Source organism: Hemicordylus capensis, chromosome 6, assembly GCF_027244095.1.
Source record: "Hemicordylus capensis ecotype Gifberg chromosome 6, rHemCap1.1.pri, whole genome shotgun sequence".
NCBI classification, from domain to species: domain Eukaryota; kingdom Metazoa; phylum Chordata; class Lepidosauria; order Squamata; family Cordylidae; genus Hemicordylus; species Hemicordylus capensis.
This window is the reverse complement of record NC_069662.1, coordinates 35,077,750-35,101,194: the sequence shown is the minus strand read 5'-3', so window position 1 is coordinate 35,101,194 and position 23,445 is coordinate 35,077,750. Positions and strand designations below refer to the sequence as shown.

The 23,445-nt window shown below is 46.4% G+C and overlaps 1 long non-coding RNA gene across 2 annotated transcripts in view; it reads left to right on the top strand.

Annotated features, from left to right (window-relative positions):
• LOC128330312 (uncharacterized) overlaps positions 1-22,970 on the top strand; it is a 32,207-nt gene extending 9,237 nt beyond the window's left edge. The window contains exons 1-2 of one of the 2 annotated variants that reach the window (XR_008310044.1): positions 2,513-2,647; positions 20,539-22,970. This is a non-coding gene — a long non-coding RNA (uncharacterized LOC128330312). Of the gene's footprint in view, positions 1-2,512; positions 2,648-20,538 lie in introns of those variants that run through there. The other variant, XR_008310045.1, reaches the window with a different exon arrangement.
• The last annotated feature ends 475 nt before the right edge of the window (positions 22,971-23,445 follow it).

Here is a 23,445-nt window from a genome sequence, read left to right as displayed (position 1 = left end):
TGGAACTATACTTTGCTTGCTATCTGGTATGATGCACAGTGTCCAAGCATGTTTACTCAGAAGAAAGTATCTCTGTTTAGTGGAACATTCTTTTAATTGATAAACTTATAGCTTGCTTTTCAACAGTTGTTCTCTCTAGTAAGTGATGTTTAACATCACAGCCTTTGTCTGGATCCATAAATGCAGAAAAATAAGGTAGTAGGTGGTAGAACGGACTATGCCATTTCAGCCATTGTCTAGATCTATGCATGCAGCAAAATAAGGTGACAGAATGCTGGGGTGGTAGAATGGACTATACCAATTCAGACAGCAGGTGGAGGATGCTATTTTTGAATCTCCCTGCTACAGTCTGGAATGTGACATCTGTACCTGAGATCTGAAGTGGGGGACAGATGCTGGGTTCTGGACCCTAAGTAGGGTTGAAAATGCTGACACTGGTGGTTTGGGACAACATGCCCAAAGTTGGCATATCCTTCCCAACACCAGAAATAGGGCACATGTACATTTCCAGGGTTCTGGTGGTGCCACTGAACTTCAGGTTTGGTAGTGCATGCAAAGCTGCCCTCATTGAAGCAGAGATTGGAAACCATGATGAGGGACATCTGTGGGTGTCTTCTAAATGAAGAAGGCCCACCTCTGATCATTGGAATTGATTGCCCAGATTCTTCTTCATAATTTCTTTTAATCATTAGGCTAAAACTCAACTTTATTTTATTTTAAAAAGGCTTTTTTCTTCAACCACATGCTTAAAAAGATCAGGTCCTTAAAATTATTTGGGTTTCCATTAGACAAATTCTGCCAACAGCAGCTCAGTCACAGCCATGGAGACTTCTAGACTCGACGCTACGCCAGAACAGACCTAGAATTTTCTGTTTCACAATTTGGATTGTTTCCTTTTCAGGGGACAGGACTCTCCTCTGACCTTTTTTTCTGAGACTGTTTGTCTATACATTTGCGAACTGAGGAGGTGTGAGTAAGAAGGCAGAAAATGCAGGTTAAATGCAAACAATTAATGCAATCCTTGCTGTCAACATTAAAGCTGCACTGATGGGACAACTCTGACATCTAGTGGACAATAGGATGAGTTCTGTGCCAAACTATTTAGAGATGAGGAGTGATGGTCATGTGTATGGATGGAAATGGATCTGGTCTGGTCCACTAGACTAGTAGTCCAACCTGAGAGGGACCTGCAACATGGGACCCAGTCCTAAAGTTTTCCTATATTCATTTCCTTCTGCATATGCAGCTTCTTTGCATGGAAAGGCAAACACTTTTGGGGCTTTTTTGTTTAGGAACAAGATGACTTCTACTACTCCTAGTATTACTACTATGAAAATTTATATACCGCTCTTCAACCAAAGTTCTCAAAGCGGTTTACATAGAAAAATAAATAATGTGTAAATAAGATGGTCCATTGTCCCCAAAGGGTTTACAATCTAAAAAGAAACATAAGGCAGATACCAGCAACAGCCACTGGACGGATGCTGTGCTGGGGCTGGATAGGGACAATTGCTCTCCCCCTGCTGCATATAAGAGAATCACCACTTTAAAAGGTGCCTCTTTGCTCAGTTAGCAGGGGTAACTTAGGAGGAGACATGACAGAGATTTATAGAATTATGCATGATGTGGAGAAAGTGGAAAGAGAACTTGCCCCCTATTATAACCTCCTCTCCCATTGTAACAGAGCTGGGGATTGCCCAATGAAATGGGAGGATCGAGGATAAGAAGGATAGAGGAAAGAACTTCTTCACCCAATGCATAACTGATAGAATTCACAGCCACAAGAAATGGGATGGCTGCTGGCTTAGACAAATTCTTGGAGGAGTGGCCTATCATTGGCTATTAGTCATGATGACTAGGTGGAACTTCCATTTTCAGAGGCAGTATAGCAAGGTTGGGTGGACTCGATTACGACAGCAATGAATGCACCACTAAGAGACCTTAAAGGCCAAACTGGACAGATCATCCTGGAGAGAATCTATCTGTGTGGTTGCTAAGAGATGACACCGATTTGAGGATACCCAATCAATCAATCAATCAATCAATCAGTCAGTCAATCAATAGCTCTGAATACCAGTTGCTAGGAAATCAACAGCGGGAAAGGGCTATTGCCTTCATTTCCTGCTTGTGGGCTTCCCAGCGGAATCTGGCCGGCTATTATGGAAGCAGAATGCTGGACTAGATGGACCTTTGTACTGATCCAGCAAGGGAAGGGTCTGTAGCTCAGTAGTACACACATCTTTTGCATGCTGAAAATCCATGGTTTAGTCGCTGGCATGTCCAGCTGAAAGGATGAGGTGATGGGAAAACTCCTGCATGAAGTCCTGGAAGGCTGCTGCCCATTAGAATAGACAAAACTGGGCTTGGTGGACCAGTGGCCTGCTCTCGCATGAGACAGATTTTTATGTTCTTAAACACTGAGAACATTTCCTTGCCTTGGAGATATGTTCGCTTAATGTTTTCTATTCGGTAGAGTCCAAAGGAAAGAGCTGTGGTATGCAAGGACAAGGCAGTGGAGTGGAATCAGGAATATCAAGAGTTTAATAAGATAGACATCTGTACAGAGAGGCAAATGCAGACTGCCTTCAGTGCTCTTGCTGCTGGCTGTTTTTGTTAGCCCTGCCTCAACTCCAGGACTGGAATACAAGTAAGTAAAGCCCCATTCAAAAGCTGGAATGGATTAACCAAAAGCACCATAAACACAACACTTTTCTGGATTGTTCTGATGACAGAGCTGGGACGGGGTGGCATTTTGAGTGGGTGGGGAGACTCTCTCCTGTCACCAATGTCTCAGATTGCATATGTATGAAGCTGCCTCTGTGTTAGGGTCTTCAGATGAGTCATTGTCAGAAGTGAGATAGGTGCCTACTACTCCCAGGGCTTCTTCTACAGTGGACCCCAAACAATAGAGGTATTTGCACCAGGTGCCTATACAGATGTCTATTAGATGCTAATTAAACTTAAAAAAAAAATATTGGCAGCTTCCAGTCTATAATGGTGTTGATCCATATTGGCTGCTGTTTCTGTTTTCTTGTCATTTTTAACTATCCATGGAAGCCCCTCAGGGGGTGGCCAATACTGATGGTAAGGCAGGATATAAATATTTTAAATAATGTGATCATTGCTCATGAATGACCGCCTGAATTATTGGGGGCTTAATTTTGTGCTGCTATTTTTAATCCCTAATGTGCAGCTGCCTTACACCAAATCAGACTCTTTGCCCATCAGTGTCATGACCTCCCACTAGGGTTGCCACATCCCCAGGACTGGCCTGGACACACAGTCCAGGAATCGGATGTCCTGTCCAGGATGTAGGAAAAGTGTCCTGGATATGAAATGTCCTGGGTTTTGAGTAGGAAGATTTCTTTAACTAATTTAACCTATTTTCCTGGACTTCCCTCCAGGCATTGGCTGACATGATGAGGAAAATAACTCAAAGTAGTCCCACTGAAATTAAAAAGGACAAGTTAGGTAATTTTCCTCATCATGTCAGTCGTTGTAGCTACATGGTGACAATGTTTAAAAGCAGGGGGGTCGCTATAATTGAGCAGATGGGTTCAAAGAACCCAGGCACCCTAGCTCCCGAGGGCCCCCCAGCTCCACCCCTCCCTATTTTCTTCATTACCTCTCTCACTCCGGGTCGGCTGCTGGGGAGAGGGGTGAACATAGGCCCCCTCTCCCCTAGCTATGCCTCTGTTTAAAACAACCTTTTATTCTCTGGCATCAGTGCTGACCAGCTGGCTAGGTTGGCTCTCTCTCTCTCCCTCTCTGGCTCTTCCTCTCTCTATGAGCTCCTTCCCCTCCTTTCTGTCTTATCTCTAAAATTAGTAATGCTGGTAGTGGGCTTCTGGGTTTAGCTGTGAAGTCTCTGTGATATAGATAGATAGATAGATAGATAGATATAGATACACACACACTGTGTGTGTGTGTGTGTGTGTGAGAGAGAGAGAGAGAGAGAGAGAGTGCGCGCCCCCTTTTCTCTAGTCCAACCATATTTAAAAATGGCCATTTTATAAATTGTTATTAATCAAAGGAAATGCTTCATGCCAGTTTCTCTCATTTCTCACCTGCATTTATGTTACTGTCATGTTTATCTTGCATATTTGATTGTGTTTATCGAGGTGATAAACACCTCACCCTCTCCTGTGCAAAGGATGTGCTAGAGGGGGAAATAAGTGAAACTGCTGCCAAGCTCCACTGTCGAGCACTCTTTCCAATCCTGTTTGTTTGTTTGTTAAAAGCAGGGTCTTAAAATGTGTCCCCCCCCCTCCGGCAATGGTTGTGTCCAGGAATTCTCTCCAACAAATTGTTGCAGCCCTACACCCCACTCTGAGCAGTACCATGGAGCCTTACCCTGAGGAGTGGGGAGCAATTTAGCTGCAGGAATACGAATATGACGGATATTTAGATACCGCTTTTCAACAAAAGTTCCCAAAGCGGTTTGCATAGATATAAATAAATTAAATAAACAAATAGAAATTAAATAAATGGCTCTCCTTCCCCAAAGGGCTCACAATCTTAAAAAAAAAAGAAACATAAGATAGACAAGGGGTGTAGCTATAATTGAGTGGGTGGGTTCAAAGAACCCGGGGCCCCCAGCCCCTGATGGCCCTTCAGTCCCCCCCCCCTATTTTCTTCATTATTTCTCTTACTCCAAGGAGCTGCCAGGGAGAGGGGCAAACACATGGGCCCCCTCTCCCCTAGCTACGCCCCTGAATAGACACCAGCAACAGCCACTGGAGGAATACAGGTGAAACTCGGAAAATTAGAATATCGTGCAAAAGTCCATTAATTTCACTAATGCAAATTAAAAGGTGAAACTGATATATGAGATAGACGCATTACATGCAAAGCGAGATAAGTCAAGCCTTAATTTGTTATAATTGTGATGATCATGGCGTACAGCTCATGAGAACCCCAAATCCACAATCCCAGAAAACTAGAATATTACATGAAACCATTAAAACAAGGATTGTAAATAGAACAATATCGGACCTCTGAAAAGTATAAGCATGCATATGCATTCAGTACTTGGTTTGGGCCCCTTTTTGCAGCAATTACTGCCTCAATGCGGCGTGGCATGGATGCTATCAGCCTGTGGCACTGCTGAGGTGTTATGGAAGACCAGGATGCTTCAATAGCGGCCTTCAGCTCTTCTGCATTGTTTGGTCTCATGTCTCTCATCCTTCTCTTGGCAATGCCCCATAGATTCTCTATGGGGTTCAGGTCAGGCGAGTTTGCTGGCCAATCAAGCACAGTAATCCCATGGTCACTGAACCAGGTTTTGGTACTTTTGGCAGTGTGGGCAGGTGCCAAGTCCTGCTGGAAAATGAAGTCAGCATCCCCATACAGCTCGTCTGCGGAAGGAAGCATGAAATGCTCCAAAATTTCCTGATAGACAGCTGTGTTGACCCTGGACTTAATGAAACACAGTGGACCAACTCCAGCAGATGACATGGCTCCCCAAATCAACACAGACTGTGGAAACTTCACAATGGACTTCAAGCATCTTGCATTGTGTGCCTCTCCATTCTTCCTCCAGACTCTGGGTCCTTGGTTTCCAAATGAGATGCAAAAGTTGCTCTCATCAGAAAAGAGGACTTTGGACCACTGAGCTACAGACCAGTTCTTTTTTTCTTGAGCCCAGGTAAGATGCTTCTGACGTTGTTTGTTGTTCAGGAGCGGCTTGACAAGAGGAATACAACATTTGAAGCCCATGTCCAGGATCCATCTGTGTGTGGTGGCTCTTGATGCACTAACTCCAGCCTCAGTCCACTCCTTGTGAAAGTCCCCAACACTTTTGAATGGCCTTTTCCTGACAATCCTCTCCAGGCTGCGGTCATCCCTGCTGCTTGTGCACCTTTTTCTTCCACACTTTTCCCTTCCACATAACTTTCTATTCATGTGCTTTGATACAGCACTTTGGGAACATCCAACTTCTTTTGCAATTACCTTTTGAGGCTTTCCCTCCTTATGGAGGGTGTCAATGATGGTTTTCTGCACAACTGTCAAGTCAGCAGTCTTTCCCATGATTGTGATTCCTAATGAACCAGACTGAGAGACCATTTAAAGGCTCAGGAACCCTTTGCAGGTGTTATGGATTGATTAGCTGATTGGAGTGGGACACCTGGAGCCTAGACTGTTGAACCTTTTCACAATATTCTAATTTTCTGGGATTGTGGATTTGGGGTTCTCATGAGCTGTACGCCATGATCATCACAATTATAACAAATTAAGGCTTGACTTATCTCGCTTTGCATGTAATGCGTCTATCTCATATATCAGTTTCACCTTTTAATTTGCATTACTGAAATTAATGAACTTTTGCACGATATTCTAATTTTTCGAGTTTCACCTGTACTGTGCTGGGGATAGATAAGGCCAGTTGCTCTCCCCCTGCTCAATAAAGAGAATCACTGCTTTTAAAAGGTGCTTCTTTTGTTCAGTTAGCAGTGGGAACCTGCCTAAGGCTTAGTCCCAGCCCCAAGCCATGACTGGATCCTACTGGCTGGGACACCCTGGAAGCAAAGACCTTGGAGCAGAGTCTGAGCCCATGTCCCATCTCCAATGAGCAAGCCTCTTTCACAGCATGTACCCCCTCCCACTATCCTGAGCCTGCAAACCAGGACCAGGACTGAGCTTGCAATGGACTAGGGGGCCTTGATGGAGAAAAGGAGAAGTGCTAGAGGAGTCCAGGCCAGAGGCCTAAAGGTTCACTGGGGAAGAGCACCCAACTTGCATCCAGGGGTTTGAACTGGTCAAAAGCAACATTAATTGATCTTCCTCAGCCATTAAGTGTGGGGTGGGCAGTCTTCAGGCTTGTGGGATCTACTTTGTATTTTACTTGCACTTCAAAGTCCACCAGCTGGAGTCAGTTTATTTATTTTATTTAAAATATTTATACCCCGCCCCTCCAGTGCACTACTGTTTGGGGTGGCTCACAACAATAAGATAGACACAAGATACAATAAAATTAATAAAATTATCTAAATTAAACAAAAACAAGCACAAAAAAGTTGTCTGATTAAAAACCACAATCATTATTAGGTTCAAATTAAAACTGATAATCATAAAAAGCTAAAGAACCTACCAGAGAGATATATATATAAAGCCTCCTTTAAAAGGTGCGTTTTAAGATGTTTTTTAAAAACACTGAGGAGGGAGCATGGCGAAACTCTTCAGTTCCAAAGCTGAGGGGCCACAACCCAAAGGCTCTGTCTCTAGTCCCTGCCAACCATATCTCTGTTAGTGGCAGGGTCATGAGGACCAGGCCCTGAGATGATGAGCGGAGGGCTCTGGCAGATTCATATGGGGCGGTCTGACAGGTACCCGGGCCCCAAGCCATGTAGGGCTTTAAAGGTCAATACCAGCACTTTGAAGCTAGCCCAGAAGCGGACCAGTAGTCAATGAAGCTGACGCAGGATGGGTGTAATATTTGTGAAGTGACTTGCACCCATGAGCATCCTTGTGGCAGCATTCTGAACCAGCTGAAGCTTCCAAACAGTCCCCTGGTGGCACAGTGGTAAAACTGCCGCCCTTGTAACCAGAAGGTTACAAGTTCGATCCTGACCAGGGGCTCAAGGTTGACTCAGCCTTCCATCCTTCCGAGGTCGGTAAAATGAGTACCCAGAATGTTGGGGGGCAATATGCTAAATCATTGTAAACCGCTTAGAGAGCTCCGGCTATAGAGCGGTATATAAATGTAAGTGCTATTGCTATTCTGCAGCCCCACGTAGAGCGCATTGCAGCAGTCCAATCTGGATGTTACCAACACACGAGTGACTGAGGTCAGGTCTGACTTCTTCAAGTAGAGTTGTAGCTGGTGTATCAGCCATAACTGGAAAAAGGTGCTTCTGCACACCGCCACCACCTGTGCCTCCAAGGAGAGGATTGGGTCCAGAAGCACCCCCAAGCTGCAGACTTTGTCTTTCAGAGGGAGCGTGACCCCTTCCAAGACCAGATTTACCTCATTACTCAGATGATCAGTTCTACCAACCCAGAGCACTTCCATCTTATCTGGATTGAGTTTCAGCTTGTTTGCCCCCATCCAGTCCAGAACAGTCTCCAAGCCCTGGTTCAGAGCATCTGCTGCCTTCCTGGTGTCTGCTGACTTAAAAGATAGGTAGAGCTGGGTGTCATTAGCATATTGATGGCACTGCAGCCTACACCTACGGATGACCTCTCCCAGGGGCTTCATGTAAATGTTGAACAGCATAGGGGACAGAGTAGATCCTTGTGGCACCCCATAAGTCAAAGGCCAAGGGGTGGAACAGGCATCCCCCAGCACCACCTTCTGAATACGATCCCCTAGGTAGGAACGTAGCCCCATGTACTTGGTGCTTCCAAGTACCAACCCAGAGAGATGTTTCAGAAGGATACCATGGTCGATGGTATCGAAAGCAGCTGAGAGGTCCAGGAGGATCAACAGAGTCACACTCCCTCTGTCTGTCTCCCGGTGTAGGTCATCCACCAGGGCGACCGACCAAGGCAGTGGCAATTGAAAAAGAATGGCTTGGAGCGGGCAGTGAGACGCTTAGATTTCAAGAGAAGGGTGCCTCTGAGCATGTGTTTACCCCAGGAATTTGTATTCAGTACCTGAACAGTCCTTTCACACACAAATCCGTGCCAGGATTTCCCCCAAACTTTCTTCCTTTCAGAAGTCTAATTTAGAGGGAGGAAAAAACATGACTGGTGAGTTTCACACTCCCAGTTTTGTGCCCCATCCCCAAAACTACAGAAATGCCCCCGCTTTTCACCACTCAAAAAAAGAGGGGTGGCATTTTAGCTCAGCCCTGGCCATAAGCCTCTTCCTGTCACTCTTATATGGGGCCTGTGGCAAGTCCCGGGGAAATAGGAAGTGTGCTGCCAAGCAGTGCTAAATATAATTGTACTCAGATGAAACCAGGCATGTAACCAGAAATCTTGTGGTCTAAGGGTTCACTGGGGAGGGGCATTATCAAGTCAACTGGAAACAGCAAACACCTAAATACAGTCTAATGTGTTGCAATTTCAGTTAATTTTATTCCAGTGATTGAATGAATAAAATATACTTTAACAACATCAACAAATGGTTGCCAAATGCTTGTCACTCATCCCTGTGCTTTGGCATTGGCCATAGTACTGGCAGCTGGTCACAGGCTTACTTTGTGAAGTGAGAAGAATACTGTTAAGTTCCATAGACCTTGAGCTGGGAGCTCTGTGGATCAAGTCCTTCACCAGGGCCATTCCCAGATGGCAAATGTACTTGACTTCACCATGGGAATGGTGGGTGTGCGTTCACACATCAGGGGGATTTACCTCGAAGTCCCTGCAGGAAATCGAGGTGCACTCCATACACGATTCGGGTTTCCCCTTGCATATTGGAACTTAGTCCAAATTATGCCCATGCTAAAAAGTTCCACTTTTTAAGGTTGCTTTTTAAGATACTTTAAAGTACCCCAACATTTCTTCTGAGATGTATGGAGAGGCCATAGTGATAGAACACTTTTTCTTAAAGCCTTACTTTTTTTTTTTTAAACACATTTGCTTGGTGATCTTGCGGAACACCAGTTTATGCACCCACACGGTGTATTTTGTTTTCTTCTTTTAATAAAATTTATCTCTTCCTGCCCATTTTGAAAAGCCTCCTGACTCTGACTTCCAGTGGTGCTTCATAGTGAACATAAGAACATAAGCAGACTTTTCTTAAAGCCTCATTTTTTGCTTTTAAAAAAAAATTGCTTGGTGATCTTGCAGAACTCTGTATGCAGCCACACCCGCATGGGGCTGATACATACAATGTTCTGCAAGATCACCGTCAAATGTTAAAAATAAATGAATAGCAAATCGCAAGGTTTTATGAAAAGCCTACTTATGTTCACCATAAAGTACCACTGGGCAGAGGTGCTCCTAGGTAATTTTGGAGCCTGGACCTAAAGGCGTTTGGAGACACCCCTCCCCACCGCTGCAAGTTAAGCATCATTTTTTTAACATGTATGTTCTTGAAGGCACAAACCACACCACCAGGACAGACTATTGGGGCCCCCCTGGGGGTGTGGAAGCCTGGGACTTTGGCCCCAAAATCCAGGGGTAAGAGCGCCTCTGCCACCGGGACTGGTACACCCTACACGGACTTGAACGGTGTGCATGGAAATTTTTTTGGAAGGAACCGACAGGAACCCTATCGAAGGGGTTCCCCATTCCTTGAAGAGAATGACCTCAAAACAGTGGTGCACCAGCCGGTAACCTCCAGGCTTGACTATTGCAATGCGCTTTACGTGGGGCTGCCATTGTACGTAGTTCAGAAACTTCAGTTAGTTCAAAATGTGGCAGCCAGACTGGTCTCTGGGGCAACCCGGAGAGACCACATTATGCCTGTTTTGAAACAGCTGCACTGGCTGCTGATATGTTTCTGGGCAAAATACAAAATGGTTGTTATTACTTTTAAAGCCCTGAATGGCTTAGGTCCAGGTTATCTTAGAGAGCGCCTTCTTCGACATGAGCTTCACTGCGCGTTAAGGTCATCTGAGGAGGTTCATCTCCAGTTACCACTGGTGCGTCTGGTGGAAACTCAGAGGGGGCCTTCTCTGTAGCTGCTCCTGGGCTGTGGAATGCACTCCCTGCAGAAATCCATAATCTGAATTCTTTGTTGGCCTTCAGGAGAGCCTTCAAAACCTATCTGTTTGGCCTGGCCTTCCAGGGTTTTTGGTTTTAAAGTTGTAACCTGGTTTTTCAGGGTTTTTAAATTGTTCTGAATGTTCTAATTGTTGTTTTATGGTATTTTATAATATCTGTTTTTAACTGTTAATCTATATTATTAATTCTCCAAGACGGGCCATGCCTGGGGACGTGGTAGAAAGGAGGCAATTGGCTGACAGAGTTTGCAAGCAGAAGCACCTGATTGGGCAGTGGGGATTCCATATGCAGATAGGGAGAAGGAGCCTGTGAGAGCAGAAGCACCATGGTGATTGGGCAGTGGGGATTTCATATGCAGATAAGGAGGAGGAGCCTGTGATGGTTAAGGTCAGTTGGAATGCAACTGTTACTGGTCGGAAGATGTTCTTGATTGTAGAGGAGAGGAATCTATCTACAGTATATAAAAGGATAGCAGGCAGGGGTCTGGAAAAAGACAGGTCGTGAGGGAGGAAAGTGCCCCTTCAGGAGAAAGAGGACACCGTTGTGTGAATTAAATGAGGAAACAAGATGAACAAAATCTGTTAACTCAGGGAGGGAGGGAAGGAGGGAGAGAGAAAGAGAAAAAGAAGGGAGGGGGAAGAGAGACAGAAGGAAGGGTAAGGGACGGGCCCAAGTCTGTCAGCTGCCTGAGGGGAATGAGCAGCCATGGCAGCACTAGCAGCAAGGAAGGGCCCAGTCAACCACTGCTGCTGTTTGGGGCTACTAAGGCCATTGTCAGAGGCAGGCAGGCAGGCAGGCAGGCAAGGTGTTGGAAGTGAAGGACTTTGCGCTGTCTCTTGTCTCAAAGACGGTGGAGGACAGACTAGTAAGTCAGAGGGCTAGAGGGTCAAGACATTGGTCATCTCTTCTCTAATGCTCTAATACTATCCCTTTGGAATGTAGATTGCTACTCTTAGGGACTAACTTCCTTCCCTCCTGCTTTGCACTTCCTTTCTCCCTTCTCTTCCTGTGCCTTCTACCTTGCAACATGCAAGCTCCTCTCCCCTGCACCATGTGTGCAGAGATGCAGAATCCATCTTCATCCAGCTACCTAGCTAGATTAGAGATCCTAACCTCACTTTCCTATCTAGAATGGAGTTCTCTAATAAATGCCATATATATTGATTTGAAACTATAAACTGGCTCCAAGTTACTTTACTCTCAGCATACACACATGCCTAACTAAATTCCGCTGTGTTGTGCCTCTGTGCACTCTGCTATAATGAATAAGGGTTTCTCTTACCAGAGAGAATTCCCAACACAAGGGATAGGCCCAAGCCTGTCAGGGGCCTGAGTGGAATGAGCGGCCAAGGTGGTGGCAGCAGCGAGGAACGGCCCGGTCAACCACTGCTGCTGCTCCTGGAAGGAGGAGCAGAAGCGGGGTTCAGGTGAGGGTGGGGAGGTCTCTGGGGATAGGGGGCTGCAGCTTGGCCAATAGGTAGCAGCAATGCTGCAGCCACAACCAACAAGGGTGAGGGGGATGGAAGCAACGGGATGGAGGAGGAGCAGGAGTGCAGCTCAGGTGAGGGTGGGAAGATCTCTGAGGTGACGGGAGCAATCAAGTACTAACGTGCAGATGCTCTAGAGCGTGCAAGAGTTCAGCATTGAAGCGGGGAGAAATAATGGCGGCGGTCAGGATGCAGAGGTGGAGGGCCAGCAGGCGAAGTCCCACCGGCCAGAAGAGGTGGGTGGACGGCGGGCGAAACCTGCCAGCCAGGAAGAGGAGGTGGTGGCGGGGAGAAATAATGGCGGCGGTGAGGAGGTGGGCAGACGGCGGGCAAAGCCCTACCAGCTGGGAGGAGGAGGTGGGAGGCAGTGGCAGGATGGCTTGGTCCTGGCCCGCCCAATGGGCAGAGCTGCGGAGGAAGAGAGAATGAGCGAGCGCGCGGGGGGGGGGGGGGAGGCAGAGGGAGCGAGCGCACGGCGGGGGGGATACCACAGGCTCAGTGCACAACTGCACAGATGCTCTGTGCGGGGTCAGCTAGTTTGATTTTAATTGTCTTGTTTTAATGTAAACCGCCCTGAACCATTTTGGAAGGGCGGTATAGAAATTTAAATAAATAAAGCAGCCCTATGTGAACGGCCCCCTGGTTTCTTTGAATTACCTTTATTGCACGTATAATGCAGCTAATAGATTACCTCATAACTTGCTCTAGTTTACTCCACTTAATTCCACGGTTAAGCCCACCATCTGGGAAAGGGCTGCTGGTGAGGGGACAGCAAGCCTTCTAGATCAGGGGCAGGCAACCTTTGGTACGCTAGCTGTTGTTGACCTACAACTCCCAGCTTCCCCAGGAACAATAAATCACAAGGTCATGACATGGGAAGTCTGGTAATGCTGACAACCCAATTGGGTATTACTGAGGGTTATATAAGCAAGGAGCTTTGCTGACTTCTCTCACTCTGATCAATGTGTTGCTGAGAGAGGCTGCTTTGTTCTCTCTCTCTGTGGTGCCAGACTCTTCCAGCTAGCCTGTCTTCAGCTTGCTTGCTGCCTGCCCACCTGTCTTCAAACTACTTCCATCTTGTCTCTAGTTTGTTCATGCCTAGCCATCCCTGGGCGATCAGCCTGTAGCCCTACTACTACCACCACTACTACGGATATTTATATACTGCCTTTGAACGAATTTTGCTGAAGTGGTTTATATAGAAAAATAAATGTCTAAAATAAAACTAGCCATGGCCACTCGTTCCCCTCAGGCTGCTGACAGGCCTGGGCCCTTTCTTCTTTCTCTCTTCTTCCCCTCCCTTCTTTCTCTCTCTCCTCCACTCGCTCTTCCCCCTGTCTTTCTTCCCCACCCTTCTTCTTTTCTTTTTCTCTCTCTTTCTCTCCCTCCCTTCCTGAGTTAATAGATCTTGTTCATTTTGTTTCCTCATCTAATTCACACAACACCAGCCTCCTTCTCCTGAAGGGGCTCTTTCCTCCCTCACGACCCCTCTCTTTGCAGACCCCTGCCCACTATGCTTTTATAGATTCCTCTCCTCTACAATCGAGAACATCTTCCGACCAGTAACAGTTGCATACCAACTGACCTTAACCATCACAGGCTCCTCCCCAGTATCTGCATATGGAATCCTCACTGCCCAATCACCACAGTGCTTTTGCTCTCACAGGTTCCTCCCTCATATCTGCATATGGAATCCCCACTGCCCAGTCACCATGGTGCTTCTGCAGTGTTACCTCTGATTGGTAAAGTACTGTGTGGGCGGGACTTGCCACGTAGGTCCTTAGCCATAGATAGATAGATAGATAGATAAGGTGGACACCCGCAACAGCCACTGAAGAGATGCTGTGCTGAGGTTGGATAGGGTCAGTTGCCCCCCCCCACTAAATATAAAAGAATCATCACTTTGAAAGGTGCCCCATTGCTCAAGCAGCAGGGGGCATCTTCCACTGGCTAGAAGTGCCTGCCACTCACATTCTGAATGGATAACTGCTATATACTGAGTCAGGCCACTGGTCCCTCTAGTGACTGACCCAGAGTTACACAGTGAGGCTATTCTCACGATGGAGGAAAACCCAGTTTTTCCCCATCGTGAGAACCAGTGGGCTTGTGGGCTCGCCTGGTGGTTCTCTGGTGGCTAGCCCGCCAAAGTAGCCTTCCCCTTAGCCCAGGTTAGCAGTGCGAGTGTTCCGCTAACCCAGGTTTTCGGATTGTGTGCCGCCACGGCACAGCTTTGCGCCATGGCGACGCATGAGGAGACCCCCACCGGGTTGCTGCAAGCAGCCTCCCAGGTTTGGAGGTCTCCCCAGGCTGCCCTGCACGCTCACGCGGGGCATCCTGGAACTTCCGGGGGACGTGCAGCCCCCTATCCTCGTCGCCTCTGTCAGCTCCGTGATGGAGCCGGCAGTCGTGTGGGCGGCCAATCCGGCTGCCCAGAGCGGCTGCTTGTCTGCAGAGAGGGCAGGCTAAGCCCGCTCTCCCCACATAACCCCCTCAGGCGCTTCACACTGATCATGTGAGGCGTCTCAATGAGTTTCCTGACTGAATGGGGATTTGAACTTGGGTCTCCCTGGTTCTAGTCCAACACTATAACTACTGTACCACATGGTCCCACTGTTGTGGGATGTCCTCCCCAAGGAAGCCCCTATCACTGAAAGGCTGGTTAAGGTGTGCCTTTTCTGGAAGGCCTTCAGGGATGTGGTGAGAGTAGACTGGAAACATGTTGATTCCAATGAATATTGTGCAGTGAGAGATTTCTAACTTTCTAACTAACTTTCTTAGCTGTTCCAGCCTGCAAACCCTATGCACCAAGGCAAAGATTCCCAACCTGTGGTCCCCCAGATGTCGCTGAACTACAGCTCCCATCACCCCAGCCACCATTTATTGTGGCTGAGGATTATGGAGTAGTAGTTCAGCAACATTTGGAGGACCACAGGTTGGAAACCCCTGTATCAGGGGTAAGTAGCCTTGGCTCTCCAGCTGTTGTTGAACTACAACTCCCATCATCCCCAAGCCATAATACATTGTTGCTGGGGATAATGATAGTTGTAGTTCAGCAGCAGCTGGAGAGGCAAGGTTGCCTATCCCTGCTATACACACTTGGGAATAAGTCCCATTGAGCACAGTGTCAACTCGCTTGTGTAAATTTGCACTTTACATTTTTGTTGCTATTTAGCAGCTTTGGATTCCTTGCAGAAGAAAGGTAAAGGTAAAGTGTGTCGTCAAGTCAGTTTCGACTCCTGGTGCCCACCGAGCCCTGTGGTTGTCTTTGGTAGAATACAGGAGGGGTTTACCATTGCCTCCTCCCGCGCAGTGTGAGATGATGCCATTCACCATCTTCTTATATCACTGCTGCCTGATATAGTACCAGCGGGGATTTGAACTGGCAACCTTCTGCTTGTTAGTCAAGCATTTCCCCACTGTGACACTTAAGGTGGCTTGCAGAAGAAAACCTGTGTCTATATATGTGTTTGTGTGTGTGTACACGTGCGTGCGCACATTTGCGCGCGCACACACACACACACAGGCGCTCTTATATACCTGGACTTCGGAGCCGAAGTCCAGGGTCTCCACAGCCCCTGGGGGGAGCCCCCCAAATCCTCTTTAGTCTGTCCAAGGTGGTGTGGTTGCCCTGCTGAGCATGATGATGCCAGGGTGAAACTTAAGAAGGGAGACTGGAATATTACTCTGAGTGGGGAGCTCCCCTCCTCATTGCAGCCCTAAAATAAATTAAACTAGATTGCTGCTTTTTGTTTCTGTCTAATTGCAGAGTAATTTTCCCTGCAGAAGGGATGTTGATTTTAAAAACATGCTGGGATTTAGCTGGGTTCAAGCCAATTGTAATATAACTCTTTAACACCTGTTTGGTTTTGTCTCTTAGTTCTTTACTGGCAAAAATCCTCAACCCTGAAATATTTTCTTTAACTCCATTATTTCATTGTATTTTAAACACGAAAAGAAAGAAGCGATGAAAGATGGGAGAAATTGAGTGTTGCTTGACATAATGATGTAATAACCTAGAATGATACAATTACAAAGATGGATGATGAACAGTTCTTATGGTTTCAGTATTTTCAAATCAAATACTACTTGAGCAGAGCTTTAAGAACTAGTATTGCCTCGCTGAGATCTCCGATGGCATTTGAATCATTAGTCGTGAGGCTAAAAGCAAGGAAGAACTGTGTGTGCAAGTCATATATATTCCTCAGGTACAGGATGAAGATACAAGAAATTATTCTATTGATAAATGAGGCAGAGGTATAGGATAGCCTATTCAGAGTCACTGCTGGAAATAGGTTTGGAATTTTTTCCAAATCCATAATCAACTGGATTTACTGGATTTAAAAGATCAGTATATGCAGTCACCTAATGGCGCAGCAGGAAATGACTTGCCTAGCAAGCATGAGGCTGCCGGTTCGAATCCCCGCTGGTATGTTACCCAGACTATGAGAAACACCTATATCGGGCAGCAGCAATATAGGAAGATGCTGAAAGACATCATCTCATACTGCAATAAGATGCAATGGTAAACCTCTCCTGTATTCTACCAAAGAAAACCACAGGGCTCTGTGGGCGCCAGGAGTCGACAACGACTCGACGGCACACTTTACCTTTACTAATGGTACAGGATACCTAAGGATCAAGACAGAGGTAGCATGATTAGGAACATAGGAAACTGCCATATACTGGGCCAGACCATTGGTCTATCTAGCTCAGTATTGTCTTCACAGACTGGCAGCGGCTTCTCCAAGGTTGCAGGCAGGAATCTCTCTCAGCCCTATCTTGGTAGTTTGTTGGTTCAATAAAAAAATCTTGTCCTATAAAAATCTTGTCCTATCTTGGAGAAGCCCGGGAGGGAACTTGAAACCTTCTGCTCTTCCAAGAGCGGCTTCATCCCCTGAGGGGAATATCTTGCAGTGCTCACACATCAAGTCTCCCATTCATATGCAACCAGGGCAGACACTGCTTAGCTATGGGGACAAGTCATGCTTGCTACCACAAGACCAGCTCTCTTCTCCTTGATTGTACTGCCTTGTACCATCTCTGCCCTCAAAATACATGTAGATTCCCCCCCGCCCCCATCCTGGAGTAATGTTTGAATACGAACGAATGAACAGTCCTGCTGCTTTTTGGATTGGTTCAAGTTGAATCAAATAAAAATCTGGCTGTGGTAGGTGCCTATTGGCTATTATCTGTTGCATCACCAACACTTCCGTCCTTCATTGAGCCCCATAGCAGTATTGAAACTATTTTAAAATGTATTGGATTTTTTTTTGTAAGAGTGCAAGATGTACTTATATAATTGTGCATATGCTTTAAAAAAGGTTGGACAGATTGCCTGATGCACAAGGGGAGGGATGAAGTGGACAGTCTCTATGGAGAGAGACAATGATGCCAATGCTGAAAATATTGAGGCCATTCACACAAATGAAAACTATGTTCAACATAGGTTTGGGAGCTTTGTGTGCTCCCATTTTCGGTTGTGTGGGTGCAAACAACTAGTTAGGAGGAGAAGCAAGGTAGGAGGAAAAACTATCCAGGTTTTCCTCTTACCTTGATCCCACACAATCCCTCCTCCCTCCTCCTAGCTAGTTGTTTCACACACACAACTGAAAATTGGGAGTACACACAGCTCCTAAACCTGGGCAGAACACAGTTTTTGCTTGTGCAAATGACCTCATTTGTCTCAGTTGGCCTGAGAGCCAAACTACACATTACATTAAATGTGTTTGGCCCTAGCATGCTTAGTTTTTATTTGTAAATAACAGCTGGCAGTGGGGCTGATCTGGTTTGGGACTGTAAAATGGGAGGAGGGTTTTAACCCTTTGCCCCTGCTACAGTCCTCATCTGCATCCCCCATTATTTGCCCCAGGAGGGAAGCTCTCACTGGCACCAAAGAAAGCTTCTCTCCCAGGGCAAACAGCAGCTGGTTGAGGCCCAGTCCAGACTGGAACCCTGGGGCTGTCCCTAGGATAAATAGCATCCTGGGTGTCTGCTCTCCTCTCTATTAATGTTGCCAGTTTCTTTCTCCCTAGCTCACTGTAGACAGTGCACTCAACAAACAATAAGCCGCCTAGCTCAGCTTGGTGCCCCCTGCAAGTAGAGTGAAACATCTGGCTTGCCCATTCCTAAAGCTGGTCCTCTAGGAACCATGACAGGAGTAAAGGGCTAAAGACCCTTCCCCCCTGCGTTGGTACAGATCCCCTACCTGTATCCTGTGGCTTCTACTCTAAGTACTTCAGGGCCAGGTATGGGCTTAGGGTTACATGTAGTTTGGAGATACCTTGAATAATGTTGTCACCCCCATCCCCTCAACCCTTCCAGGCAGTTGCTGCTAGATTCATCTGGGTCTGAGGAGCTCTGAGGGAGTCTATTGGGGGTGAGGGAGTCAAGGGCTGCTCTTCCTCTTCCACATCTTCCTTAAATAGCAGCTATGGAAGGGGGAATCAGATTGGCACTATAGTACTAGGGGGAGGCAAAGATGCAGACCCCTCCCCGTAAGCATTTGAGCCCCCTGTCGCTTGACTGAACTCCCTCCACCAAACCTAATAATCCATATCTTCAACCTGCAAAACTGATTTTCCTCCCCCTGCATCAAACAAACAAACAAACAAACAAACAAAATAAGTGAAGGATTGCTCCTCAACCTTTCCCTCTGTCTAGACCCCTGGGGGAAGGAGTTCTTAACCCGTGTCCATTATCCCAATTAAATTGCACCCCTGCTTCTATTTATCCAGTGTGGGGGGGACATACTGGTATATACATCCATACTGGCAAGTTTTCCCCATGAAACAAACCTAGCTTTTGGGGAAGGGTATGTTAATCAGGATAATGGTGTGGAAGAAAAGGTTAACCTGTCCCCCAGTGGCTTCTATCTATCTATCTATCTATCTATCTATCTATCTATCTATCTATCTATCTAATATTTCTATACTGCCTGATATAGACATCTCTAGGCATCATCTCATACTGCACAGGAGGTGGCAATGGTAAACCCCTCCTTTATTCTACCAAAGAAAACCACAGGGCTCTGTGGACACCAGGAGTCAAAATCGACTCAATGGCACACTTTACCTTTAGGTGGTGTACAAAGTTAAAACATAACAAATGTAAAAACAATATAGAACAGTCAAAATTCATATAGCAGATAAAACAATCTCAGTGAATGAAAACATTAAAAAACATTAAAATTTAAATTTCAGTTAGAAGCCTGGGAAAGCAGGTACGTCTTGAGGGTCTTCCTAAAAGCAAGCAGAGAAGAAGATGCTCTTATTCCAACAGGGAGTGTGAGTCCAGAGCCCCGGAGCAGCCACAGAGAAGGCCTGGCCCAGAGTTGCCACCAAACGAGCCGGCGGAAACCGTAACTGGACCTTTCCTGATGATCTTAATAGGCGACAGGGTTCACGACAGAGGAGGCACTCTCTTAAGTACCCTGGAACCAAGCCAGATCTAATCTAATGGACCCTAATTCTATCTATCTATCTATCTATCTATCTATCTATCTATCTATCTATCTATCTATCTATCTATCGCTCGCCTCATACCAATGTCTCATGGTGGTTAGTTTTTAAGCTACATTCTGAAGGAAGGAAGGCTTATGGGATCACTGTGTCTGTCTATTAACTTTTGTGTCATTAATAACCTTTGTGTCTATATTACAGGCTGATACAAACCAAATCCTCAGCATATGAGAGCCAGCGTGATGTAGTGGTTAGAGTGCTGGACTAGGACCAGGGAGACCTGAGTTCAAATCCCCATTCAGCCATGAGACTAGCTGGGTGACTCTGGGCCAGTCACTTCTCTCTGAGCCTAACCTACTTCACAGGGTTGTTGTGAGGAGAAACCTAAGTATGTAGTACACCGCTCTGGGCTCCTTGGAGGAAGAATGGGATATAAATGTAAAATAATAATAATAAAATAATATGGGATGGGGCCCAGACTAGGTTTTTTTTTTTTTTTTTTTTGCTTGTTTGTTTCCAGAGGGCGGCCACTCAGAGTATAGGCAACACTCCCATTGTAACCCATGTGCTGACAGTCAGATACAAACCAAATTCACAGCACATGGGATGGAAGGGGGCCTTGGGAAGAGTCACCATGTCAAAAGGAGTGGGAAGTAGGCTCCATTAGTTCCGCTTAGAACTACTTGTCTTTAAAATGCAGCAAGGCCTACTTTATAGGGACAGAAGTAGCAAAAGGAAGGCAATGGCCGGTAGAAATGGCTTCCTTCCTTCCAGGCCCGATCTTAGACACTACTGGTTGCTGGGTGCTCAGGTTATTGCACCCCAAACTAAAATATTGGTGAGCTTTCTCTATGTATTATTCGAATACCACATTTAGAGATGATGATGCATTGTGTTAACTTATAAACTTTTAAATAATTACACTGAAAAAGAATATTGGGTTGCCTTATGAGTGTGTCATTTGCTGTTTTTTCCACCAGGTGGCAAAGCTGTTCCATTTCTACCTCCTCCTCTTGTGAGAGGTGACCCAGGCTCTCCATCACCTCTGAAACGGTGGCTGGCTGCAGAGGACAAATAAAAACACACAGATGAAAAGCACATTGTTTCCGGATCCTGGATCAATCTACTTCAGCATATTCAGATTGAAAGCTGTTTTTTCGAAATGTGGAATCGAAGACCAAGAAGCGCACTCCATCCTCTGCAGCTCTGCAAAGGACCCCTGGAGTCCACGCTTTAGATCATGTGATGCTTCAGTTCCATGCCTTCCCCGCAAAAAAATTACACCCCCACCCCCGCCAAGGCTGCTTTTATTGTTGGGCCAGCCCGGAGAGATCATGTACACACAACCTCCGACTGACTGAAAATGAACGGGTTCAAGGGTTCCCAGCACTGAGTCCCTTTGGCCATCGTGGCTGGGAATGATGGGAGTTGTAGTCCAGTCTGGGAACCCATGGTTGGGAATCCCAGAAGTAGAACATGCATTAGCCTGCAGCAGTTTACCACTTACTTAAAAAGAAATGCAAGCGTGTTCAAGTTGTACAATAGGTGAGTCTTCAAAAGGGATCAACAGGTGGCAGAACCAGGGTCCAATCCACTGTTCCTATGGAGTAACATCTGACTACTCCCATTACTGACCTGAAAGCATGGCTGTGTTGTGCGTGTGCGTGTGTGTGTGTGTGAGTGTGAGAGAGAGAGAGAGAGGAGTGGGGGAGGTAATTCACACAACCGAATGGGTAGAAGTGTCTTACCCAGGTTTGGGAGCTGGGTGTGCTCTCAATTTTCGGTTGTGTGGGTGCAAACAACTAGAGCCAGCATGGTGTAGTGGTTAGAGTGCTGGACTAGGACCGGGGAGACCTGAGTTCAAATCACCATTCAGCCATGAGACTGGCTGGGTGACTCTGGGCCAGTCACTTCTCTCTCAGCCTAACCTACTTCACAGGGTTGTTGTGAGGAGAAACCTAAGTATGTAGTACACCGCTCTGGGCTCCTTGGAGGAAGAGTGTAAAATAAAATGTAAAATAATAAATAATAATAATAGGTAGGAGGAGGAAGAAGTGATTATGTGGGGTAGGACCAAGACCTGTGTAGCTTTTCCTCCTACCTTGCTTCCACACAATCACTTCTCTCTCTTCTTCCTCCCTACAGCCAAAAATTGGGAGCACACCCAGCTCCCAAACCTGGGTAGGACACTTGTCCTACCCAGTTTCCAGTTGCGTGAATGATCTCAATGTATAGATAAAAATAGTGTTGCCCTGTTGGTCCCAGGGGCAGGAGGAATCCCAGAGTCAAAGCAGGGCAACACCTTTATGAGGGTCAGTTAAAAATGTAACAAAGTAGTCAGTAAACTTTAGAGTGCTTTTGAGTTCTTCAGAATTCATCTTTAGGTTGGACACATGGGCGGAACTACCATAAGGCAAGGGGAGACAGTTGTCTTGGGGCCCCACTGCCTTGGGGGCCCTCCAGAGCCACCTCACATGACTCCCCATTGCCCCCTGCCCAGCCCCAAGTCCCCTCAGCCACTTGCCCTGTTAGGCCCTCTCTCCTGCTTGTCCTCCTGGCCAGCAATCTAAGGTGCACTGCTGCAGGCAAGCTGCAAAGAGCTCCTTTTCTCCCCGCCGATCAGCTGGTGGGGCTTCCAGAGAGGCCTCTGTGTAGGCCTCAGTGAAGCCTGAACTGGAGTAGGCTTGCAGGGAGGCCCCAAGCAAGCAAGCAAGGAAGGAAGCAGGCAGGCAGGCAGGGCAGGCAGGCAGAGTGGCCCCCACAGCTCTCTGCAGCAGACCCTCTGCCCAGCCCAGCATTTGCCAAGTAGAATGTGAACTCCTTTTTGTGGTGTGTGCCCCCCCCCCGGTATATAGGGATCTGCTTGCCATAGGGCTTTGATATGGGGGGGGGACTGAGAAGTCTCTGAATATTTAATTTAAAACAGCTTGGAAAATTTGCTGGCTTAAAAAACAATCTAAAAAATCCTAAAAGTGGCTTGTTTCATGGCAGAAAATTATAAAAACTTCTGGAACAAACAATATTATATTTATTTTTTCATTCATTCACTTATAAATGCACTTATGTTCAAGTTGTTTTGCAACCCAGAAGGTCTGAGTGAGAACCGTGAAGCATGTGTTGTGCTTTTATTTTATTTTTCTTATATGTGAACTGCTCCCCAATAACTCTCAGGGACTTCAGGGTAAATCTGGCCAACACGTGAATGCAGCACCTCCATTCCAGAGGAATGCCCTGTGTGAAAACCTCCTGCAATCAAACTTTACTGAATTTGTTCAGAATTCTGAGAAAACCTACATAGGCTCACACTGCATGGTTGAAAGTCTCCTTTGCTAATCTGCAGCGAGGGGGGCCATTTTAATAATTAGTGTTTCTAGTGTGTTCTAGGCATTAAAAGTAGCACAAATATATAGTACTCAATGTATATCACTAATATATTCTGAAGTGTGTGTGTGTGTATTCAGTGAAATTTATTTCCAGGCAGCATACTTATTTTGAAATATCAGACTTAAATCCTTAGGGGCCTGGGGTGTGTGGAGGCCCTGGACTTTGAAGGGGGGGGGCATTTTAAAATCTCGTCTCTGGGCCCACTCCAACCTTGCTACGCCCCTGGTTGGACAGTAAGCAAACAACAAGTGTGTGTGTGTTTTGTGGGGACAGAGAGACAAAGCTCGACATGATGGAAAAGCCCCAAGGTGGGCTGCAGTTGTAAGAGGGTTGATAGAGAATGCAGGAGGTTTTATACAGACTAGATTGATCTCAGCAAGCTGACATGAGGCTCCTTTGAAAGTGGTGGCTCTCTTCGTACAGGGAAAGAGCAACTGTCCCTGTTCATCCCAACATAGTGTCTTTCTAGTGGCTATGGCTGGTGTCCAGTTTCATGGCTGTCT